The sequence below is a fragment of the Protopterus annectens genome, chromosome 2.part0 (assembly GCF_019279795.1).
Source record: "Protopterus annectens isolate FY-2018-M chromosome 2.part0, PAN1.0, whole genome shotgun sequence".
Lineage (NCBI taxonomy): Eukaryota > Metazoa > Chordata > Ceratodontiformes > Protopteridae > Protopterus > Protopterus annectens.
In genome coordinates, this window is record NC_056728.1 from 1,251,209,527 (window position 1) to 1,251,236,481 (window position 26,955).

Sequence of the window (26,955 nt, forward strand, 5' to 3'; positions counted from 1 at the left end):
TTGCTTATTTCAGTTGCATTCATTTATAATATTATTTTACCCTGCCAAAGGTTGGGAGGCTGGTATAACGGTTAAGGTAATTATCTTCCAAATACAAGGTGCAGCATTTCATCCCCACATTGGGTAATTGGCTAGGCTTGAAATGTCCCACAAGGACAGTTAGCCTAGTGCGAACCTATGAACAATTATATTTTTAACGGTCTAGGTTATCTATCTGTTCATCATTAATATTACATATTTTCCTTTTATGTAAACTAGTTATCTTATAGTTTCAGTATTTTACATATGCACACAAACTCACACACACAAACACACACACACACACACACACACACACACACACACACACACACACACACACACACACACACACACACACACACACATATATTGATCTACATTCTAAGAGGTCAACCCTGCTTTACACCCTTCCCTATCTTATCTTTTTTTTTTCCTACATATACATTCACCATCGCAGACATGTAAGATTTTTCATAAATTGTCCTCGCTATCCCCCTTGGGTTTTTTCTCCCACATTGCATTCTTTTAAATTGTTCAACATTGACCCATGATCAATACTATCAAATGTCTTAACCTTTCTTTATAGCACCCTTTAATTCTTTCCTCTCAATTCTTTTTCCATTTCTTTCACTTCCTAATTGTTCATATTCTTTACCTTCCAAACACTCCATTGCATTGTTCATTCTCATACATATTAAGGGCATACCTTTTAACTATACCCATGCTTTCCTCTTGATTATATTTTAACCGTCTTTTTCATCCTTCATTATATCTTACCTAAAAATGGGGGCATTTGTTTTTTCTTCCTTTCAAATAATGCCTTTGTCTAAATATCAGTCTTTCTTTTTTTTTCTTTATTTTTATGCAATGGCTTTTCTTCTTCTTCTTCAAAATTTTGTCCTGCCCCTTTTTCTACCTTTCTTTCACAGATTCCTTTTTGCTTATTATGTGTCATTTTTTTCCTTCTTCCATTGCTTTCTCTCTAATTTTAAATATATTATTTTAAACTTTTCTTTATCCACCATCCACCACTTTGTCAGACTGCCATACAATGGCTTCATTGCCATATTATCTTCCCATAATTGCCCTCTTTCTTCTTTGAGACATTTCATTCCTGCAATTTTTCTCTCAGACTTTTTAGCCTTTTTCCTTCTCTTATTATATTTTCATTCTCTCCTTTTAGTGGCCATACAGTCGTATGACCTGAAAACTTTGCTTTTTTAAAATCCATCTTTTATTTCATGTTATCTGTTAATAATACATGATCAAGCTCTGTTTTAAGTACCCCCATAAGTATATTCCCTCCCTTTACCTATCCTTAACCTGCCATTATTTATAATCTCTCTCAACATTTTTACATCTTGTGCTATTTTCTCTTTCTCCATTATTAAATTACAATTAAAGTCTCCCAACACCATAATAGACATATTTCTATCACATAATTTTGAATTTCCTCAATCATTTTTCTTTCATTTACATTTGTGTACACACACATTACTGCTATTCTGAATACCTTCGCTCCATTTCCTATATCCCACACTAAAACTCCCCCTACCACCACCACCATCCATCCACCCATCCATCCATCCACAATCCCCTTTTGCCATTTTTACACATGGTTTGGGGTGTCATTTAAACACTGACAATCATCCAGAGTGAAGGTTTGCACCACCGTGGGGCTAGCCCACCACCACCATTATATCTAATATTTTAATATCTTCATTTTGTTGTAATACTGCAATATTTGAACATGGATCACTCCCTAAAGTCCACACCACTTTTCTTTTTCCACATCATCTCAAATTCCACCCTTTTCCATTTAGTTGTACATCTTATATCAAGTAAACAAATTGTCTCTGTGTCTATTTTTTCACACCATGCAAACACCATTATTCTTCTAATGTCACTTTTCATGCTATCTACATTAATTGATGCTACAATTAAAATAACCCTTTCCCTTTTTATTTGCATTTGTTTTTTAGTTCATCATTTGCCCTTCTTTTCCTCCTACACCCCCTCCCCCAAAAGAACCTTTCACATTTGTTTCTCTCACTTAGAGCTCACAGCTCCCTCTTTCTTTTCTTCCTCTGTTTCTAATACCCCAAACCTGTTTCCATCTCTATATGTGTTTCTTTTTCACTTATTAGTTTCTGATCTTCATCTAGTGCATCTTTTTCCATGTTATTACCTTGTAGTTCCTCAACCTCACCCGCATCCTTTCATCATTCTCTTTCACCCTTTTCTGCATAAAAACTTCTTCCCCAAAAACATTTTCCTCAGTTTGACTTTCTTCATTAATTAGTGGGCAATCAAACCAAACTGATCATTACTTCTACAGTTTCTACAATATGGTTTAAAGATTTTTCTTGAATGTTCAAACTCCCAACACTGCCTTCACCTGCTTTTTATACAATCTTGGATTAAATGTGATTCATCCAAAAAAAAAGACATGCTTTTGGCTGCCTCCAGTTCTTAACACTCCCTTTCATTCCCATGTATTACTATCAAATTAGGCACAGGCTGCAATTATTATGCTCCAATCCATACCTTTGTGTCATCCACCACTTTTTTAAATTTCTCTATATCATGCACATCCTGACATAAGCTTAGAAAAATATTTTTATTTCCCTCTAGCTCAGTCATTCTAAATTGTAATAATAGTTTTCTTTTTAACGGTATATTTAAATTTTGATAAACATATTTCTTACAAGGAGATGTATTACTTCTACTTTCATATTCATTAATAATTTTTTCTGCTAATGCTGATGTCTCAAAAGTTATTTCACAGAAATTTTCAATTCCTATATGTCCAAATGCTGATCATATCTGGAAAATTGAATCCTAAGTGCATAACAACATTGTCTAAAACATGGTACTTGTTTATTTGCTATTCATAATGAGTTCACCCTCAGAGCAGGCCTATTCCTCCCTCTCTTAACTGCTCTAGTTAGTCTCTTTTTCACCTCACATCCTTTTCTTTCTGCAGTCTTTTCCTGGAACCTGCTACTACTGCTGCATACATTTTTACTTTGGAAACATTGCTGTCACTCACTCTCATTTACCACTCTCTGCTCCATCTTACTGCAGCCCAACACAGAGCACACCTTTAAAAACAGTTACACCACTAGTCAGACGTACCCGCTCTGTATCCATACCATCATTTACAGCAGTCTTCTCTTTTTCTGTCATCTCATCACTGTCAAATATTTTGTCCATTACCCTACTATACTGCATGGCCTCCAGTTCTTCTGGTTTTGCTTCATCCATCATTTTTTGTAAAAGAGGCAGCTAGACTCCCTAATGCTATGATACTCACTTCGAAAGCATATTTTACATTAGAATTACAGTTTCCATTTCCTACTTCTTCAGTTCATATCCACTCACAACACCATATTAGATTCAGTGATTACTAGTAACAACCCTTTGGCACCACCTAGTGATCACCTCACAAAGAGTCCTCCGAAGAGCAGGGTTCCTTTGTTAAAATTCACAATATACAATATATCCATTCTATATACACATTTTACAGTTTATTTACAATTAACTTACATATTCTCAATTTTTTTAAACGTTCAATCCCCTCCACTCTTTGTCCAAAACCAAAATCTTATTTTCTTCAAAATGTTTGACAGTATCCATTTCCCATTAAATTTTATCTCATTCATTCTTTCATTCCAGACAATCCACATTAGACAAAAAAAAATTTTATCTAATCTAGCTACATCATTTTGTTTCATATTTTCATAGTAACCTTATTCTATCATGTCCATATTTATACATTTAACATTTTTCAGTCCTTTTATACATTCTTTACCACATATTTATTTCCATAATTGATTTACTCTTTTACATTTAAAAAAATGTCAGTGGTCTCTAATTCCCAACAATATGTACACTATCTTTTATTTTTTTATATGGCATATTTGCCTTTAATGGAAGTCTGTTTATAGACAATCTCCACAAAAAGCTATGTATTCCACATATTTTTACATCTTTTCATTCTTGTTTTATAGCTTTTATTTTTCTTTCTCCCAAGTGCCTCCAAGGATAGATATAATAAATTTTCCCATTATATTTTCATACCATGCTTTCCCATTCTTTCTATGTTACTTAAATCAATCTTCCATAATAATATTTTCTCTTGATATAGTTTGATTTCTGTACAAGCAATTCCTTTACTTCTTTTTAACCATTTAAGCTTTGCCCAAATTGCTATATATTTTTCTTCTATTATTTTTATCAATCACTTTTCTTTTTCCTTTAGTCCTGTTAATATTTTATATAAATTCAGTGAAACTATATATACAATTGGGTTTATTAAACTCAAACCTCCTTTCTTTTTTGTAACATAAAAGATTTCTCTTTTAATAGGGTTTAATTTAGATGTCCATGCCCATATAAATGTAAATAACATAGTCAATAATTCTTTTCCACATTCCAATGGTATCATAAAAACACTTGCTAGATGTGCCATATCACCTAATATTACTGAATTAATTAAATGTGCTTTTTTCTTTTATGTAAGTTTAAATGTTTTCCAAAATATGCAAACATTCCTTATATGTATCATAACCTTCCATTGTGTCACTTTCTGTTGCATGTTACCAAACCTTATTCCCAAAGTTTCTATTTCTTCTTTATTAAACTAAATGCCTTCTATTTTTCCTCAGAATACCAGTCCTTTACTCTTTTCCACATTAATACTCAAACGTACTACTCCTAAGTTTTTTTCTCAAGTGTTTTAATAGTTATACTCATCCATTACTACAAAATCGTCTACATAAGAAAACATCATTGGAATCTGAATTTCCTCTGGTGTGCAATATTTAGCTTCCATCTGTACTAAATTTATCTTGTTAATGACCATATTCATAATTAATGCATATAGAATACTTCTTGCTGGACATTCTTGTTTAATGCCACTTTTTATGTCTACTGTCACATTAACCAGCCATTAACAACTAGTTTCACTTCATTTTTGTTATATAATAATTTCAAAATGTTGATTATTTTATTACTTATATTAAATTCTTTCTAAATTTCCCATAATACTTCATTCTGTATCTTATCAAATGTGTTACTTACATCCCCTACTAATTTTTTCAAGTCTGTTACATTATTCATTACATCACCTACCAATTCTCTTATGATCATTAAAAGTTCTTGACTTCCTTTTTCTTTTATTCCAAAAAATGTTTCATTCAGTAACTTATTAGCCTTACTTACTATTCTTTTTCTACTATAGTCATAAAAAAATCTTATTACCAACATTATTTAACGCTAGTTGTTTCCAGTTTTTATGACCCTTTTTCCATACATTTCATTGTAACCATACATATTTTTTCATCATTTACCCATTTTTCAAACCATTCATTCAACAGCTATAAAAATATTCTTTTTGCCATTCTTGCATATCCTTATACATTAGATATGCAGGTCCATCTGAACATGTAGCTGCTTCTACATTTACTGTGTGCAACACATTTTTTTAATTCTATCATTGTAATATTTTCTTCAGTTCTCTTATTATCTTTTTCAGTTAATTTTTTTAAGTTCCATTTATTTTTCCTTATAGTTTAGCATATGGAAAACATTTTCAAAATATGTCTTTTTATTTTCTGCATTATTTCTTTTTGTTCATAGGTAGGTACTAGGCTATTGGGCCCATATAAGCCTAGCCAAAAATGTACCCTGGCTTTCACCACCCAAGAAAATTATTTTCCTGTGCCCTTGTCGAGCAGAGCCCCAGAGGTGATCCCCAGGGTGAATTTCCTATTTCCCATCCAATCATCAAGATTTTTCTTGAAGAGTACTAATGAGGAGCTTTATTTGATATAGATAGGTAGTTTGTTCCAGAGTATGGGAAGTCTCTGGGATAGGAATCTATCCCTCCAGCATGTTCTGTTTATTGTGGTGACAAGGTTTAGGTCCTTAAAGCATGTAGCTCAGGGGGATTGGGATTTCTTTAAGTGGAGCATGTCCAACAGGTGATATGCAACGGAGTAAAGCTGGAGATATTTGAGATGGTCTGCATAGGGCATCTGTTTGAGGCCGGTAATCCTCTTTGTAAGGTATTTCTGCTGCCTTTCCAGTTGTTGTAGATGTCTTGTGAGGTACATACCAAAAGGGGCATTGTACTATATAATGGGTCTAATGAGTGATGAGTAGAGGGGAACAATGACCTCTTTTTTCCTGGATGAGAAACCTTTTGTGATGAGGTGTGCCACGTAGAAGGATTGCCTGACTACTGTGGAGATGTGATTATCAAAGGAGAGACTACTGTCAACCTGTGTCCCAAGGTCTCTTATCACACTTTTAGTGTTAGGTAGACTACCACCAATGTGGTAGCTTATGGGTACAGAGTTTTTACCAAAGGGGATGACAGTGCACTTTTTGGCATTGAGCTTGAGGCCATGGATTTGACACCAGGCATCTGTCTCAGTGAGGCCCTTTTGTAGGATGTCCACATCATTAGGAGTTTTGATTATGGCTCCTAGTTTGCAGTCATCTGCAAACTTCATTAGCCAAAGACCTTCTGTGTTAGCCTGTACTTCAGAAAAGTAGATGCCAAACAGGAGATGACCCAGGACTGAACCTTGTGGTACTCCACTTGTCACTGGTCTGAAGTCAGATTTGTAGTCTGCTACTTTCACAGTGTGGGTTCTGTCAGTGAGTCAGTTGGCAACCCATCTTGTGACATAGAGATTTATACCTAGTTTACTGAGTTTATCTATAATTCCAGAGTGGGGGATGGTGTCAAAAGCCTTGGCGAGATCTAGATAGGTTGTGTGAACCACCTTATCCTCATCTACGGCTTCGGTGACTGCTTCAAGGAAGTCTATAAGGTTTAGGAGACATGATCTGCCTTTTACAAACCCGAACTGGGTGTGGTCCAGAGTTTGGAGATTACTAATGTCTTTGTCTTTAGCTTCCATGATGATACATTCCATGGCCTTGCAGACCAGGCTCTATAGTGTCTTCATTATTCCTTGACTCTCCAATTTTTCTTATCTTTTCTTTAACAATTTTACTTAGGTATGGTGTTACGTCTTCTTTTCTTCTTTGTAAAAAATATCTTGAATAACATCTTTTTAATTTTTCTTGATTCATTTCATATAGCATTGCCACCTGTCTATTTTTTTCCAGACTATCCAAAAATCAAACTGATTGTCCTGTAGTACAGAAAATACTGTAGAAACTCTGGTATTTGGTAACAGACTATTGAAATTTGTTAAATCTGTGGATTTACTATGCTTTTCTTACAAAAAGCATAGTAAAATAGCAAAAAAGGGGCATAACAAATGGAACAAGAGTGTTCCCCTCAGATGCTGTGATGGTGACATCACAAAATGGATGGATTTTGGGTGAGATATGGGTGGGGTTATATGACGTGGAAGGTGGTCTGGCCTAAGTCTGGTTTTCACCACAATGAAAGGTGGCAACTCTAATCTCATATAGCTGTTTTTCATTTTCTAGGAACTCTTCTTTATTATCTGTTATGTTTTTAAAGGCTTGGTTATTAATTTCCTTATATTTGCAACTATCTTGTATGCTTTTTGTCCTTTGCCATTATAATACCTCTTTTCTATATTTTTATTTTAAACTAATCCACCGACTTGTCCAATCTTCATAAAATCTTCTCATCCTTAAATACTCTAACCATAGTTGATGTATAATTTCTTTTACATACTCATTTAAATCTGATTCATTAATTCTTTTTATACCTCTACCTCTTTTATATACCCTATTTTTCTTGAATATCTATCCAAATTGCTACATGGTGTATAAAACCTATAATTTTAACTCCTTGATGTAATATCCTTAGAGTCTTGGATCCTATAAAATAATTAGTTTCAGTTCTCACATTATTCCTTTTGTATGTCCGATGTTTGTTTTCCCATAAGTACATTTTACCACATTTTAACATATCTGAAATACCTTTTACATCTGATTGTTCTTTTCTCTTATGTCTTAAATCACAGTTAAAGTCTCCCACTACTATAACTTGCATATTCACACTAACATAATCAGGTATTTTCCTAAATATAATCTCTCTCAGTTTCTGTAAAGTGTATGCATAAAGTGTAATCACACAATATATTTGGCTCTTCCATCTTATATCTAATATTAATATTCTTCCTAATGCTACTAACATGTAATCCCATATTTCTATAAAATTGCTATCCTGAGCATTTTTCTTCTCCTGTGTTCCATATAACCTTGCCTTCCCATAATCCATTTACTTGTATTATTTCTTCTTCTGTCATTATTATTATATTACTCAATATTATAATATCCATATCTAATAATCTACACCATTCTAATACTCTCAACCTTCCTTGTGCATTCTTTATACTATTAACATGGATGCCTAGAATCTTCACTTTTTGGAGAAGTAGCTATTGCTTTTGTCCTTTTCCTTTTTTGTTTTTCTTGTATCTATATTTTTAAATTTACATTTTCTATATTTCACTCTCTACCCAATGGAATTTATTTTACTTTTGATTCCATTCATTTCCCCTTCTTCACTCGAATTACTTAATTCTTCATCATCTCTTTCTTTTTACTTTTTCTTCCTGTATATGTTCTTTTATCTCTTCTCTTACATCTTCCTTGTTTTTGTTTAGTTTTTATGTCTCTTCTGTGGTATTTACTAAAACAACCTGTTTTACTTGATCTACCTGTATTTCTTGCATATGATCCTGTTTAACATTGCAATCCATCAATGAATGTCCTATTCTTTTACACTTTATACATTTTTGTTCACATTTTTTGCTTCATGACCAGGTTTACCAGAAATAAAACATTTCTTTTTGTCACAATTATTAATGAAATGATAATTTTTCACCACAAAAAGCATCTTTGCTTGACCCTAGTATTTAACCAATCCCATATTCCCCTCTAGATTAGTTATACTAGGCAAATGTATTATTTGCTCATTTTGCATTTGCAATATAATACCACATTTTGATCCTCCATTCCATAAACCTCTATTATCATAAATCTTTGTAATGTCCATCACATCCCTACACATAGACTTTAGATAATCTTTTAAATTATCTCTTTCAAATTCAGTACAAAATTATGTGTGTGTGTGTGTGTGTGTGTGTGTGTGTGTGTGTGTGTGTGTGTGTGTTTATATATATTGTGTGTGTGTGTGTGTGTGTGTGTGTGTGTGTGTGTGTGTGTGTGTGTGTGTGTGTGTGTGTGTGTATGTGTGTATATATATATATATATATATATATATATATATATATTCTTTTTTTTATTTTCAATTAAATGCTTGTACTACATATAATTTCCAAGGATTATCTTTTTTTATTTATTCGTATTGCTCTAAGAATTTTTCCATATCCTGCACTTCTTCAAAAAATGTCACAGAAAGAGTCTTTGTTTATACAAATAAATGCTCTTACCTTTCTGGGTTTAATACACAATGGTGAAATGATGCCGTCTCATATTTCATACCTTTCAATTTCTTTTTCTGTTCTGCTACTTATCCTTATTCATTTTTTCCTTCTTACTTCCATTTTCTTTTCTTCTTTCCCTTTCTCTTACAGTCTGTGCATTCAATTTCTTTTTTCTGCCATTATTTCTTGTATTTCCCCCTCTTATATTCTGTCCATTATTTTGCCCCAGGATATTGCCTTTTTTGCTTTCTGGCTCACATTGATGAATCATCTCTTTCAAATTCACATCCCCCTCAAATGAAGGGTTGTAACAACACACTCTTGTGTTGTTTTTTCTGTTGCAAACAAATTTTGCTGGAATAATTCCTCCCAATCCATATTACACACTTTGAGGGCTTCTTCTCACATTTTAATAAGCTCTCCTGTCTTTTCATTCATGTATGCTCCGTTATCCTTGATCTGTTTAATCTCCAACTCATAATTTGCTTCGTTTGGACTCTCAGCTATTCAGTTAACAGCTACAATTAATTGTTTCCAACATTTTTGGGACACCGTCTTCCTCCTCCATGTTTGTTTTTCAATTTCCTGCTTCACAGGAAGTATCACACACAAATGTGTCACCATACCCCAAAGAGTAAGGGAAGTTCCCTGGTGCCCTTTCCAAATTTTCCCTAGTCAGTAGGAATATCACAATGGGTCTCCACTGAAAAGAGGTGGTCATTGGCTTCTAACAAGACTAACATGGTCAACAAAGTGTAAATAACTAAATAAATACTGAAAAGTAAACTTCAAGTAGGAAGTACAGGAATTAGGCTTCCAGGTTTCTCAAATTGTTACTTGTTGCAAATGCCTTATTAGCAGATTTAAAATAGAAACAGAAAGCATTTGTCTACATGCAGTGGTGGTGCTGCAGTAGCACTGTTGCCTGACAGTAAGACGTTGTCCCGTTCGAATCTCAGCTAGAGCTTCTTCTGTCTGGAGACTTGCATGAATGGGTGTACCTTCGTTGAAGGTTGTGCACCAGGGTTGGCAACTCGGCACATAAAAATCTACTGCCAATAATTAGCGGGCCAGAGTTCCGCTGTGGCGACCCCTAACCGGGAAAAGCCGAAAGACACAACAACCAAATTTATGATTTCAGAATGATGACTGTTTACAGAAAAAGGTATATTTGTTAATGAAGGAGTTTTTTACAAATACTTATATCCAGCCACATTCCTCCAGTGTGACCTATCTTATTTAGAAAAAGGTTCTTTCCAGATGTATCTGATCCTCAAGTTACTATTGGTCCAAAATATCCCAACATTAGTGACTGTTCCTGCCAATCCACAGTGTGTAACTACTCTAGAGTTCAATGGATGATCAAGTCACACACAGTTGCTATATATAATCGCAAACAGTTTTACTCAATGTTCTGTTTTCACATGTATAATCAAACAACTTCACTAGCATAATGGCAAGCTATCATATTTTTTATAATATTGCTCAAAAGTATAAAAAACTGTAGGCTTTGGATCTTATTTAAAATTGGCACGTCATATATATGTTAATATGTAAAATATGTTACTGCTTTGTTTTATTATTTGGCAAATTGTCGTTTTTCAACTGTCATTTATCTTTATGGTGTGGCTGCCTTCATTGGGTGCTGCATGTTGACCGGACCTTGTGTGAGGTTATTTGGCGTTTTTTGGTACGGTCATTTCATCCTTGTTTTACAAGTCATCAGAATCTATACTGCAAACTCTTCCCCGTATTAGAAATGTGAAGTAATCTAGCTTTCTTCATTAGCATTCACTTTCAATATCATCGTTTTTAACCTTAAGAATGCTTCATCTCATTGGTTAGTTGGTGGCATTAATGTCAACTCTGTCTTATGTGCCATAATGAGCTAATCATAACCTTTACTTTAATAGCTAAAGATTACGTGACATTGTTTAATGCTTATTCTTTCATGTCACATATGTCAGAGCTCACATTTCCTAATGACTGATGTTTGACTACAAGGTCTGTGATATCTTATTTTTATGTTCCAGTGTGGAATTACAACTAAGGTCATTAGATAAGATAATCAAAATTCAATCTCCCTGTACTTATAGTCAGAAAAACCTCATCATCAAGACAGTTTTCAAGCCTATTTTTGAAAGTGCTGGTTTTGAACACAATCAAATGTTTTGTTACTATATTAGCCCCATATCCAAATCCCATATTTTAGAAAACTTCTTATCATGTTCTTACATAAAAGATTTAGTACAGTTTAACATCTAGAAGCAAATAAACATATACATTTTATTAATAAACCACAACATTGTATTATGTGCTTGTTTGCCTGCCCAGTGCAGCTAACAGTTTCTGATATCATAACACCAACAGTAATGTAATGTTTACATTTGGCTGTTCTCTGATTACTTAATGCATAGGGATATTCATTATTTGCACCTCATAAATAATAGACCATTTTATACTTCCTACAGATCAAGGAAATCCTGTTTTTGATCCTCCATGTATGAAGTCCACCCAGGTAACTCTGTAATAGGTTTTGATCAGAATATCAGAATATGAAGTCACTGGGTGTTCTAGTGGTTCAAAATGATAAAGATCTTACCTTGGCCAGGATGACCCACATTTGGCTAGTACACAGGCACTGGAGGGAGCCACAGTGGGAAGATGGGAGTAAGTGTCCACCACAGACTCACCCATCCTAGGGCAGAAATGGATCCAGTGCCAGGTACCATAGTCAGCTCCCTAGGGCCTGGTACTGGCTTTGCAGCCTGACCAGTCCTGGCATTAAAAATAAAAAAAATACTTTCCAGCATCAAACCTGAAGCACAGTGGCACAACAGATATCAGCCTGTTGTGCAGAAGATTTGCTTTGTAGAGGATATCAGGCAGGAATTACTTTCAGAGAAAGAATCAGCCTTTTCCCTGACTTAGGATGTTGTTTTGCAGCATTCATGGGAGAAAGAGGGTGCGAATGATGAGAGTTTGCAGCTGTGGGGAGTGAGGGGAATATTGCACAGAATGGTATGTGTGTGCGTGTGTGTGTGTGTGTGTGTGTGTGTGTGTGTGTGTGTGTGTGTGTGTATTTCTCTTCCCCTTCCCTTCCAGTCTCCTCCAATGGGGATTAAATATTCTGCATTCACTGTCTATGCATTACAGAAAACTTAATGATATTATACATTCTGCATTCCAGACACAGTCTGCATTCACAGTGTATGGATTACAGAAAATGCAGATAAAGTAAATCAGTCTGAGAAGTACACATTTTTTATTCACTGTCTGATTAAGTGACTTGTTCAAAGTCACACAGTAGGCAGAGGGAACTAGAAAGAATCAAACCTTGTACCATTTACTACAGGAAGTATCTCATTAATAGCTTCAAGACTTAATTGACTACACTCACTGCCAGACCTTAACATTTTTATTTTCTAATAAATCACATAGAATGACAGTTAATAACGCTAGTCATTAGAGTTTCATACCAGTTCTTCAAAAAATGCATTTCAATTTAATTTAAGTTTTTCTGGCACTTCAGGCTTTGAGTTATTAACAAACTGCTTCTTGTAGTCAAAAGTACAGGGTTTGAATCATTCCACCTCCATTTGCCTACTGTTTGCATATTAGTAAGTCGCTCAGACAGTGCTCTTGGGTCATGCATGAAAAGGAATACTTTGTACAGTGAGCTTACCTGGTTAGCAAATGAAATAAAATAAAATAATATTTGTCCAGAATTTATGAGTGAAGACGTTGAGAGGTATTTTTGTTTCTCTCTCTCTCTTTCGGCTTTTAGGGGTCACCACAGCGGATCACCTTGTCCGCTCATGATTGGCAGTGGAGTTTTTATGGTGTCGAGTTGCCAGCCCAGCGCCCAACCTTCCACAGAAGGCACACACACACACACACACATACACACACACACATGCACTCACGCCTAGGGCCAATTTTAGTGTGTCCAATCCACTTGCAGCATGTCTTTGGGGATGTGGGAGGAAACTGGAGCACCCGGAGCAAACCTACATGAACACAGGGAGGACATGCAAACTCTGCACAGAAGACACCCCAGCTGAAGATCAAACCGGAGAGCCTCTTGCTGTGAGGCGACAACTCTAACCACTGCACCACCACAGCCATCTGAGAGGTATTTTTGTCTAGTCCTTGTAAAACAAATTGTGGCTTTCTGACAAACTGTTGTGGATTTTGGTCGTTAAGTGATTGCAGGTATGAGTTTCAGTTTTTGTATCTTTCAGAAAACACTTCCTAATAAAAATGTATTTATTCTAGAGACTAGAGTATAAAAGAAACATTTAAAATCTGATCTTAATCTTTGGGATGTTGTCCTTGATCTGAAATAAGAAGTTGAGAGGGAAGTGGGTGTAATTGCTTCTACTATATGGTTCTGTTAGCAGTGAACTGAAATAGATTTCTAGCCCATTATTTATAAATGTATTCATTCGCTTGTCCTCAAGCAGATACCTGTGGAGTACAGACATGCATGACTGTAATTGGGTGTGAGTGTGCATAATTGCTTGGTTCCAGAAAACCACAGTAGATATGGTGTAAACAAAAGAACTGATTGCAGTAAATAGAACCATCATCACTGAACCATGTTCTTTGTTTAGTTTTTTGATGACAGTTGACAGTATTTATTATTTGACTGTGAATAAACTGGACAGCATGAAGTATACAAGTTTAATGTTAATATGGTAACTGTGAATATATTTTTAATTAAACATATTTTTTGAAGGCTCATTGGTGTGAATTAAACTGTATTGGGTTACAACACTTAGTCTGATACTTAGTGCAGATAACTAAGGATATGAGTTGCTTCTGTAGTGCAGAGTTTCATTCCCTCACCTTTCATTTGTCTACTGTCTGACTCTGACCAAGTCACTTCACTAGGCAGAACACCTAAGCTGCCTGAAAAGGGATGCATGCTTCCAGTGGACTGTCCCAAGCTGCTAACAAATGCATTGTACATTTGTCTTTTGAATTCTTGCTCCCTTCACATCGACACTAATTAGTACTTCACTATATTCTGTTTAACTGAGTCCAAGCCCATGTATTGTAGTTTAATGGACTGCCAGATGCATTTTCAATAAATGTGAGTTTCAAGGGATGAGCTGTTTACTGTTGCTCATGCTGTCTGTTTTAAGTATAAGACTGTTTTGTTTTGTTTAGAAATTGGCTGTCAGTGTTTTTTCTGTAAAATTTGAAATACGAGTTTTAAATTAATTACAAACCTCAGTGACCATTTCAGAAATTAGAAAAATAAATAGTATGTGCACTGATAGATTTGAACAGTGTATTATGGTAATTAAGGAGAGACAGTTAAGTAATGGATTATTGGTATGTCTAGTGGAGAGCACTCAATTACCCAGACTAGGACCCCATTTGACTAATCCTACTCTGTCCTGGGGGAGGAAGGCAGCCTAGGCTGACTGCAATGAAGCAGTGCTACTAGCCTGACAAATTCTATGCTGCATAAGCAAGGAGTCACTTAGTAAGGAGATTACACATGTGTGGAGGTACACAGATATCTACAGAGGGCAGATATTGTTGAGCTTGCATGGTTTATGTAGAGTAACAAGTGTTAGGGTGCACTCCCCAGTATGAGTAGTATGCTGAACTAGCATCTTTTATTTCCTCACTGGTACTGGACATTGGTTGGGATGAGCCCAGAGCAGGATAAGGCAAGTCCTGTAGTCCTGGGGAATGAGGAGAGGTGATAGAAATGGCTGATGGTCAGCTGCTGGCTGGAAAATAATGATAATGAAGACACTGTATGGGCGACTTTGATGTCATCAGCAAATTTTGTTAAACTGCAGTGGCTGCTTACTGGTAAGGTAATCATGTAGGCATGAAGATAGATGATGTCCCAGTACTGTACCTTGTGGTACCCCACCTAATATGGTGTATTAACTGGAAATCTCATTCCTTAGTCTAAACGAAGAACTTCTTTTTAAGCATTCTGAAGTCCATTTGATAATGTAACTACTAAAATCCCATTTTAAGACCACATCTATAACAGAATCGAATGCCCTTGACATGTCAAGAAATACCAAATCCACGGGAAACTCACAATGTAGCACAGCTACAACATCAGAGTAAAGAAATATCACACTTGTACGGGATATCCCCTTTGTGAACCCATATTGGTTAATATTGAAATATAAGCATATCTAAGCTTTGTGTATTACCTGGAGCAGAACATATATTCAAATGTTTTTCCTAGTAAACACGTTAAGTTTATTGGATAAAAACTATCAGTACTAAACTTGCAGCTTCCCTTATGCATTGGAATCACAGGGTCCTTTTCCCAGACTTCTTGTACAAATTCAGACATATGTGTATCTTGAAAAAAAATAAGTCAATATACAAATAAGTTAGTCTTTGATACTTCATAAGTATAGACCATTTTATACCATTAGGTCCAGGAGCAGCCTGTTTTCTAATTTTATTTAAAGTATGCTTCACCCAGATCTCAAAAATATTAGGAGAACATTCCAATGAAAAGTTAAATAATTGTTCCTAATTTATAGTGAGCAGGTTACTACAATATTTGCAAAATACCCTGCAGCATCTTTTAACATAGCACACTTCAGTCATTTATGTTGTGAGCCCTTAAACAAGCATTATTCATAGTTTCTTTAATAGTCTTGAAAAAAATATTTTTTGTCAGTAGTAAAGGTTGATATGCTAAATTCAGACACTGGTGTGTTTATGTCTGTATATATATATATATATATATATATATATATGTAGTCTAGGAAACAAACCACTTGGCCACCATGACAAAATAAACAAACTGAAGCAAATCAAACACACTCAAGTGGAGGAATTCACCCTCACCCGACCTCCATGTGGGGGGCTGCACCCAACACACTCCCCAACTAAATATACCAACTCTAAGATCACCTATAGTGGGGAAAAGGGCAAAGTTCACTATGGTGGCCAAGTGGTTCATATCCTGGAGTAAAACTGTGGTGATCCAGGTGTTCGTGATACTAAGTTCTCGGTGAAGTTGTTTTCAGCTTCTCATGTTCAGGTAAGTAAAAATTCAATAATAACAGCTAGACCCCATATGTATATATATATATATATATATATATATATATATATATATATATATATATATATATATATATATATATATATATTTATATATATATATATATATATATATATATATATATATATATATATACACATATGGGTTTCCTAATGGTCTTTCTTAGAATAGATATACTGTTTTTATTAGACATATTACTAGCGGAAGGAAATTAATTCATTCCTTTCCACCATTTTGTTATCTTTGTTGATAATCTTAGTATATTTTTATTTCACCAGTGTGGGTTGTTTCTTGATTACAAGATGATATTTTTACCTAATGGTATACATCAGTTTTCTAGATTTGCTAATTTAGAATTGAATATCTTCCATTTCTCATCAATTAATATACCATTTATTAGTTATACCAATTCCATTGAGACAAATCTTTTTTTATGACATTATAATTTCCTGTATAATGTATCCTTTTTGTGATGACTATCTTGCATTATACTTTGTTGTTTGTTCATGCTGTCTATAAAGTATTCATGTTTTAGACTTTCTGGCAATGAACCATACATGTTCCAAATGTTTTTTACATATCAATGCTAGAAATTTACACTGGCCCTTCTCTCTTTGGGTAACCCTTGAAAATGGGCTCTTCCCAGTGGTACAAATGCAGTTATCAAAATATTAATCGCAATCAATTATAATGTGATGAAGACTAATGGTATGTATTCTCAGAAATACAAATGTAGTTCATGCCACATAGATAAGGCACACAAGGGGCTGTTATAAAGAAGCTTTTCCAGTTTCAGTCTGGGTTTATAATACACAGCAGCATTTTCCACCCCCATAATGCTGATACTACAAATGAATGGAAGTTTTCCAGATCTAAAAATAGTCAGTGTAAAAATCAACATTGCTGCTTTTGTTAAGTCTAAACTATAGCACAAAATGGAGAGTTAAGTTTATTCCCTACTCTTTCTTTATGTCCATGTCAAAGACCAGTCTCTGTTTTCATACTTCTCATACCATTGCCCCATTTTTCCCACCATTCAGCTTCTAATGCATCCATCATATTAAAAATATAATGTATTTTATGTCTGCATAAAGCAACATCCCCTAATACTCAAAGTTCTAACATAAATGTTGCACAATGTTTAGCACCAGCAGTGTGACACAAAAGACCATAGCCATTGCATCTTTCTACATATGGCCTGTATACTGTAATACAATAAGTAGTTGTACATGGCAGTATGACAACTGTACTGATTCTTGTACTTCAAGGTACTGGGTTTAATATATACTTCCTCCACTTGACTACTGTGTGATGCTAGAAAAGGAAGTTGGCCAGACAGTGTTCATGCGTCACACCTGAATTTGTGCCCATTCAGTTTACTTAGTCAGCAAATGTATAAAATAACAACTACAAAATCTTAACTTTACTGCTTTGTGTTGTTCCATGTTACAATGACTTTTTCTAGCAGTAGCTGAGATTGATTTTGGAGTGTTGAAATTATTTTTCAGACTTATTCTTAAAGGCATTGTTGGGAATAGTTTTGGGAACTGCTGAGATGAAAAACGAGGAGTCAACTTTTGGACAAGTTGTGAAGATTGGGGGAAGATGAGCGAAGGCTGCCAGCCAAGTCAAATAGAATTTGATACATAATTCTATCATTTGTATATATAAATGTAAAATACAGGCTTGTGTTCTTAAATGAAAGAAAACACTGCAAAATGTGAACTTCAAGATTGTTGCAACATTGCCATCTGTTATAAGGAAAACTAAGCCAAGCATTTCAAACGTTCTTTGAAGTTAAAATTATCTAAATAGTGGTGCTGAAGTGGCTGGCTGAACACATTCTTTCTATTGTCTTAACTTAAGGAATATTTGCTAGAGTATACATGTGAAATGTCTTTTATTGTTGTAGATTCCTGAGAAGGTGTTAGACTGCTAAATAATCCAGTTTGTTGGCCTAGGAACTCCAGACTAAGTGTCAAAATGATGTAATGTGTATATTGGGAAAACCTAAGTGTCAAAATTATGTAAGCTGGGAGGGCATAGCAAAGATGTTTGTTAGTGAGTTTAAAAGCTATTGTTCAGAGAGAGAGACTATAAGCATTTTGATCTTGATATCCCACTTAGCACTCTGCCTGTTGTCTTATGTAAGTAGTGTCTTAGAAGTATGTTTTCTTGTAGTATATCTAGGAACTTAGAAGAAAGTTAGACAACTGTTTTTCTGTTATATCAGAGCTTTTCTACTGTATTGTTTTAAGTTTCTGTGTGATCTCTGAACTCTTAGATATCACTGTGGTGTAGTAGAATTGTCTTGTGTTTTAATTATTTATTATTAAATATTTTAAAAACCTTTACCTGTGATTGGTTTGTGTAGAGATAAGTAAGCTCTATAGTACATTGCATATTTATAGAGTTTATTGTAATAAGCCACTCTAATAAGCCTTAGACTGAATAGTCACATTACCAATTGGATAATAATATTGCACAGTGATAATTGGACACCCTTTAAGGGCCTTTGGGTAGCTGATAAGTATTAACTGGTGGTGGCAGAAATTACTACCGTATAGTCTGGGTAAAAGGCACAGCTGGAGAATCTGTGTCAACCTTTCCCAGGAGTGTCGGTGAAGTTGTATAAATACTTACCTCAAAGTGTATGTGGTGTGTCAGCTACCTGGGCAGGGACATGTAGCACTGGTGGGAGAGAGAGGGTACTGGAGGTTAGCTTGCCAGCTAGGCTGAGATCTGGACCCCATAGCTGTGCCAGTGGGGAGTCTTATTGGGGACCTGGAAAGCAAGGGAGCAACCAGCCCCAGACTGACTGTGATCTCTGTGTGCACTTAAGGGAAATTGTACTTTACTGTGTGCATTAGTTATCTTTTCCTCTTTCATGAGACGACCTCCCTGGTGTAAGTGGTGAGGACTGAGGCTCCTTGATTACTGGGCCAGGGCACGGTCGTCACGCAAGTGTTAACTCCATTTTTTTAGTTACTATATACAATAATATAAATAAAATATTTCTACTCCTGTTCTAATAGGATTGTTCACATATTTCATTTTTTTAGAAATTATTTGAAAAGTCACATACTAGGTTGAATTCAAAAGCCATTCCACATATTTTTCAAAGCAAAACAGTTGCTACAACCTCAAATTCAATGCCACCAATTTCAAATATATCCCACAGATGCTTTGGTTGTTAAAGCATCCCTCTACTGGTCATTGAGGTCTGCAAATAACATGAGGTTATTCATTCAGTTAGTAAGTGGCATTGGCAATGTTAGCATTTATTTGAAATGAGTGCAGCTTTAGCAAACCATTACCTTGTGATAGTGGTACTGTAGGCTTGGTTCTACACTGTCATGGATGAAATGATTATTACAGCACAAAACTGGGAAGCAGATTAATACAGGAGTAAAAGGCATACAGCATTGGAAGGTGTCTGCTTCTTGGAGATTATCAGACATAGGAGGCAAATAATATGCACTGAGATGAACAACTTTTATTTGTAATGAAGCTAGTGCTGTGAGTTTTTGTAGGACATAATTGTTTAATCATTCAGTGAATTTCTAGGCTTCAGGAGAAATATATTGCTATCTCCTCTCTGATAACAGCTTTTTTATGACGGATATTTTTTGTTAAATCTTCACAAAAATTATGCTGCATGAGGAATACTAGGCTATCAAGGATGGAGGAAATGCTGTATCAGATAAGCAACTGACAGGATTAAAAGAAAGGAACTGAAATGGCTTTTTATTATTTCCTGTTTTTGTTAAACTTACCAAGCTGGAGATTTAGCATTCTGCCTGTACATCTGACAAAAAAATTATGAATACTGATAATTTCAATAGCAAACTAAAACTTTGCAACACCTCATCTCATAATAACAAATCAAAGAAAGTGAGCTGAATATAATCTTTTTTTTAGTTATGGCAAACACACATATTACACTGTACGTCACATAGCATGTGCAATGGACATGATATTTTATAATATCTCAGTAATCAAAAGTCAGGTATATCATTTCCACAGCATGATGCTGGAGTGTCAAAATGAAAGATTAGGGTGTCTGTGTGATGTGAGGTCTCAAATATTTTTCCCAGACAAAGGAAAAAAATGCTACTACCCCAGAAAGACCTTATTAAGAAAATGTTGTAACTCCAGTGCTTCTGGCTCAGCTCCACCCATGACCTTACACATTGAATCCAAGTGGGACTGAGCTAGAAAGGAGATTATTTTGAACTGTGACATGAAATTAAATGTGGTGCACTTCATTTAATATGACCTAGATAGTAAGCAGACATTTTTTATTAATATTCTGATATGTAGTCAGATATTATAGGTACTGCCATACGTGATATTGTAGAGATGATTGCTTCATTCTCCATTTCATGTGGGATATAGCAGCATGAAATTACACTGAAGTATGTCAGAAACTATAAATGCTACTGATTTTACCTTATGTTTTTTGTCTGTTCCTCATAAGATTTGTGGCTTTCTGGCAAGTTGTGAAGGCTTGTGATCACTAAACAACAGACATTTTAATTTTAAACTCAATGTCCTTCAGAAAACATGTATTAATGCAAAATGTGTTATTTTAGCAATGTTTTAAATATATAAGAACGATATTTAAAATCTGTATCACACAAATATGTGCATTTTGCTAAAATTGATGTGAAATCATCATTGATGTGACTTTTCCTTTATGTGCACCTATGTGGAGGGATGTTGTAGTGTATCTAAGAGTAACAAGATGACCTTAATTTTTTTCATTTTCCCATCACAGTCAAATTTCAGTCATTTATGCACAATAGCTGGTTACCTTTGCACAGTTGGTCGGGGGGGGTCCAAACCTTTGAACATCTGAACTTCGGGATTTTGACGTCTGAGGTTTTGGAGTTTCAAAATTTAAAAGTGGACCTATATATATATATATATATATATATATATATATATATACACATACACACACACACACACACACACACACACACACACATATATTTCTACATACATATATATATATATATATATATATATATATATATACAGGCAACACAGACACCCATTACATCCGAAACCTGACAGCATAGTTTGTACATTTTCTATACTACCTGCTCCAGTTGTGTCAGGTAGCTTTGCTCTGCAAGCTGGTACAGTGGTACCCACCAGGAGTAGTACTATTGCAGGTGGTGATTTCTTCCCCTATCAGGAGCTGACAGGACCAGTGAAGGACATTATAGAGTGGGGCCTCAGTGCCTGAATTGTTAGAATAAAAAAAGTCTTGCATCAAATAGCCAAGTTGATTCCCAGTCCAAGACTGACCCAAGTATCTGTGACAGGACAGTGATGGTAGTTCTGAGGGTGAGGACTAGATTCTCACTGTGATCATGCTTGATGTGGATGCATCTCAGGTGTCCCCTATGTTGTGTCTATCACCATCTATGTCTGCTTGTCGTGGTGACCCAGCCGCTGTTTGTTTGGATATTTTTTACATTTTCTACATAAGGGTCTTTGGTTCCTGCAGTGCTGTGTTTTGCTGTTATACTGCATTTAATACAATGCAATCTAGATTATATGCTTAGATAGGCAGGTGTTCAAATCCAGCAATGACTGACTAGTATGTGTGTGTCCAGTGCTAGGTAAGAATGTCTTTACCCACAGATCTCGTATTTGTCTTTACAGTGGGAGACAGCTTTCCCACCACTTTCAGTCCTTTTTAACATGTGCATTTCTTTTGCCAATAAATGAAAACTTAGATTGGGATACAAACAAATCTGACCCATTGCTGACCATAACTGGCTTATCTAGCCCTCTTTTCCAGAGGGATAAGGCAACTAGTGTGTTTTTTTAGAAAAACTGTTTTATTCAGTCTTCACAGATCGATCAGTGTTCTTGCAGATAAATCATAATGGTTTTACAGAAAACCCTGAAATCCCATGGAATGATAATGGTGAGAGCTTCAAAAGAATTAAATGATTTTTCCACCAATCTAATGAACTTACAAAAGGAAATTCTTGTCAGGGGCTACATGAAGCCAATTAGAGCTCTGAAACAACAGAATAACCCAAGCCTGAGCGAGCCACCAGGTAGGATTGTTATGGAATTTCACCACAGATATACAAACTAAAATGATGAAAAGTGAAACAGGACCATGTCTTTACCATTCACCACTCACTACAAAGAAATACAGAAACTAATTACAGACAACTGAATCACCATTTCTGAGAGAAAAAAAAAACAGCTTGAAAAAATATCTGAACCTAGGCCCTCATTTTTGTATAGAAGAGCAAAGAATGTGAGAGAATGGGTTGAGAGTAAAAGCAAAACCATGGAGGAAAAAAGTGGCCCTTTCAAATGTGGACCACCCCACTGTCCCTTTTGTGAATCTCTTCATAACTCTGATCATTTATATTGCACCAACTCCAGCAAGATTTATTGGAGTCACAAGAGTTGCAATTGTAACACTCATTTTGTCCAATTTAGCTCTGACAGTAGTTTCTATGTGGGCAAAACTATTAACAAACTAAAGGTCAGAATGGCCCACCCTTTATCAGACATAAGACTTATAGTCCACAGACTTTAGATCTCCTGACAAAGTACCACCTGGAAAACGGAGCATAAAAGATCCAGCTTTCATGTATTGGATAAACTAGAGATGGGAACCATTGAAGACAACAGAAACATCATCTTAGAGAAGATGGAGCTCCACTGGATCATCTAACTAAATGCATGCAGACCACCTGGACTCAATGCTTGCATTTCTATCAGAAGTGCTTTAATGCTAAGAAAGCTAAATAACTGTCTGTTTTATTGATTCTGGTTTGAGGGATCTGAGGCTGCTTCAGATGAATGGCTTTTTACCATGATTACTATATTTTTGTGTCGATATGTTTTTGCAATAGCTGCATGTTTGAAGTCAGTAATAAATGTTAATTTTCATGCGTTACACACACACACACACACACACACACACACACACACACACACACACACACACATACACGCACAAAATAAAAAAAGGTCTGATAAAAAGGCAGACACCTAAGGACTTACACTGCTATACTGATGTCTTATATGGAAGCCATATGGTGAAAGCTCTTTAAAATTTTAAAATGTTAGGGAATCCTTAGTAACTCAAGCAGGGCATTTTGCTCTTTTAAATTAGTAACACACTGTTCAATTTAAACATGGAAAAGGCATTATCTTGCTTGAACAGGCTTAGCTGTTTTTGGATTTATCTTGAATAGAGTTAGCTGATATTATTGTATAATCCAAGTACTGTAAGAGGATAGGGGAGGGATTAGCCAGTGTGGATACCCCACCCACTGATGGACATTTAGTCATATTTAAATGAGGTATATTTTACCTCCACCAATTAAAACATCTGGCTATTCTGACTCCTAGCCTCCCAAAGCCCTTACAACTAGGGCAGACCTTTCTGGAAAACCATTAACTGCGATAATCCTCATCCATCTTTGAAGACTAAATAAAACATTTTTTCTATAAACTGCACTAGTTGCCTTATTCAGTCAGCTGTTAGTCTGATTTATTTGCATCCCAAGCTAAGTTTTTTTTTTTTGGTCCTGGAATCTAGGTTCTTCTAATACAAATTGAATAACACAAGCTGCCTTCAAAACGTGGATCTTTGGTTTGTCATGACTAATAACTTTTCAGATGTATTTTAATCCTAGAACTAGCAAAAATAAAAAGTGTATGTACCCTTTGGAAGCTAACTCTACTTTTCAGCTGTATTTTAACCTTATGCATGCATGCTAGCAGCCTACCATGACCCCTACTCACCCTTTCTCTCTCTAGTCTATCCTCTCTCCTCTAGGTGCCTGTAGCCCCACACTGCAGTTACGTGTTTGTCCACAAGGTAGCAGCATCTACCTACTGCCAACCAATTTTCCTTCTTGGTTAAATAGCTTTGATATCCTTCTATTGCCCTATTGTCTCTACTAAACCTCTGTGAATCTCTCTGCCTTCCCTTTGGTCCTACCTAGCTTATCTAGTGCCTCCCCCCCTGTGTCTTTCTTACCCTTGTCTTTGCTCCACTGATTGTTTCTTGCTGACTTGCCTTCTTCCTTCTCCCTGGCTCAACCGTCCCTGGCTCAACCTGCTCTGTTCACCATGCGGGCTCACTCTGCTCCCCTACCCCCACATTCCACCCACCTCTAGTATCTCCATACTTATACTTACCTAACCACACCCACCCACTTCCAGACCCAATCAACTTATTTACCCCACCCATAAGTCAAACATTCCCTCCCAGTGCAATCCCCTACTTTCATCCCACCCCTCACTATTACTCTGAACTTCACTGATCATAGCCTGTTCCAATACCTATCCAATCCTAAAGTTTATCCCAATAAATTTCCACAATTAACATCATGCCTACAAAGCCTACCACACTTCTAACTCAAATACTACTTTTCTTCACCTTATCCTACTTAAATCTACTCACTAGTCCTCTCTGTGCCAATCACACTCCCCCATTTCACTCTATCTCATCCTGCTTACAGTATACTCAGCCTGTATATCCCCCAGTCTCTACTTCTTCAACAATGCTATGCTCTTCCCCTATAAACTCTTGTCCAACCCTAGAACTATTTCTCCCATTTATATCAGCCCCACCTCATCAAAGCTTATAATCCACAAATCAGATACTAAACAATTCAAATATCTATTTTCCCATATCCATAACTTTATCTCCATCTTGCTCTCAGGAGACATTCATCCAAACTCCACCCCCCCCCCACAACTCAACCTACTTATCTCATTCTCCTCACTCAGCTGGTAAATCCATCCATTTCACAGCTCTTAACGCTCAGAGCATATATAATAAAATCCCTAACCTTCATGTCTGGCTTGTCCACAATAAACCTGATATTTTGTCCATTTCTGAAACATGGCTTAAACCTCATACAAAAGACTGAATTAATACCTCCCAACTATAAAATTATTAGAAAAGATAGAACCCATAAAAATGGGAGGCGTCACACTCCTCTATTCCTCATCCCTCTCTATTAACCCCTACTCAAAGCCTATTCTCACATTTAGTAATGCCAAATTAATTCCAGCCCTACTTCATGTAAACAAGCATAAGCTAATTTGTATTGTCACTCTCAACATCCCTCCTGATGACAATATCCCAGTTCTCGAAGAAAGTCTCTCCTGGTTTTCTACAAATATCACTAATGAAACCATAATCATGGACGATGTTAACATTAATTGGGCCTCAATACAATCTCCAACTAACTCCCTAAATATAAATCTTTACAACTTCACTCAACTTATCAACTCAACCACCAGACCTTCTAAAGACTTCTTCACTGGAAGCACCGTAGACTGGATTCTGGTATCCCATCCCCAATACATCTCTGACAGTGGTACCTTACCCGACCCACTAGGGGACCACTTTCCCACTTTCGTTCATCTTCCCACTTCCCTACAATTATCCCATACCTATAGCTCCACTCAGCAATTAAAAAACGTTAATCCTAATGCATTCTCTAATGCACTACAAAGTACAAACTGGAACCCATTGAAAACTCTATCACTAGATAAGTCTGCTTCCTATTTCAATATGACTTTCTTAAACTTGGTAGACTCATTTTCCTCCTTGAAAACGAAACGCATAAAAAGCAACCCCGTCCCATGGTTAACAAAGAATACCTTAGCCAACATGTGACTCCATGATAAAGCTTGGAAACACTACCACAAAACTAAAACCTCCACTACCCTTTATGACTATAAAATGCTTCGTAATAAAGTAAAAAAAGTATTATCTCAGATCGCAAAGCCTACTTTTTCACACTCCAAAATAACCATAACACTAACCCCAAAAAATTCTGGGATGGAATCTCTTCTCTCCTTTACCAGGCAAAAAATAAAATCCTTGCCCCAATCTAAATGCCTTCGACTTGGATTTAGCTTCCCAATTCAACTCATTCTTCACTGACTCCATAGCCAAACTTGCATCCTTCTTCACTAATATTCCCACTCCTCCACACTCACCTCTATACAAACCTTCCTCCTCCAATATCTCCAGCTCTCAACCTCCTCCCTTCTCCATGACCCCCATCCCTATATCTACTATAAAAAACTCCTACTAAATTTGAAACCATGTTCTAATGCCCCTGATGAAATACCCACCCACTTCCTAAAGATAGCCGCAGAAGCCATTGCCTTCCCTATCTGCATCCTAATAAATCAGTCAATTACAGAATGCCATGTTCCACAGCTCTGGAAAAAGGCCTTTATTATTCCAGTCCATAAAAGATGTAATAATAATGACATCCCTAACTTTATGCCTATTGCCATCCTATCCCCCATCTCCAAGCTCCTCAAAAAATGTGTCCATTTACAACTCTTACCCTACCTTATAGATAGCCACCTTCTCACTCCCACCCAGCACGGATTTCAACCTGGCCATAGTACCACCACTGCTCTCCTCTCCTT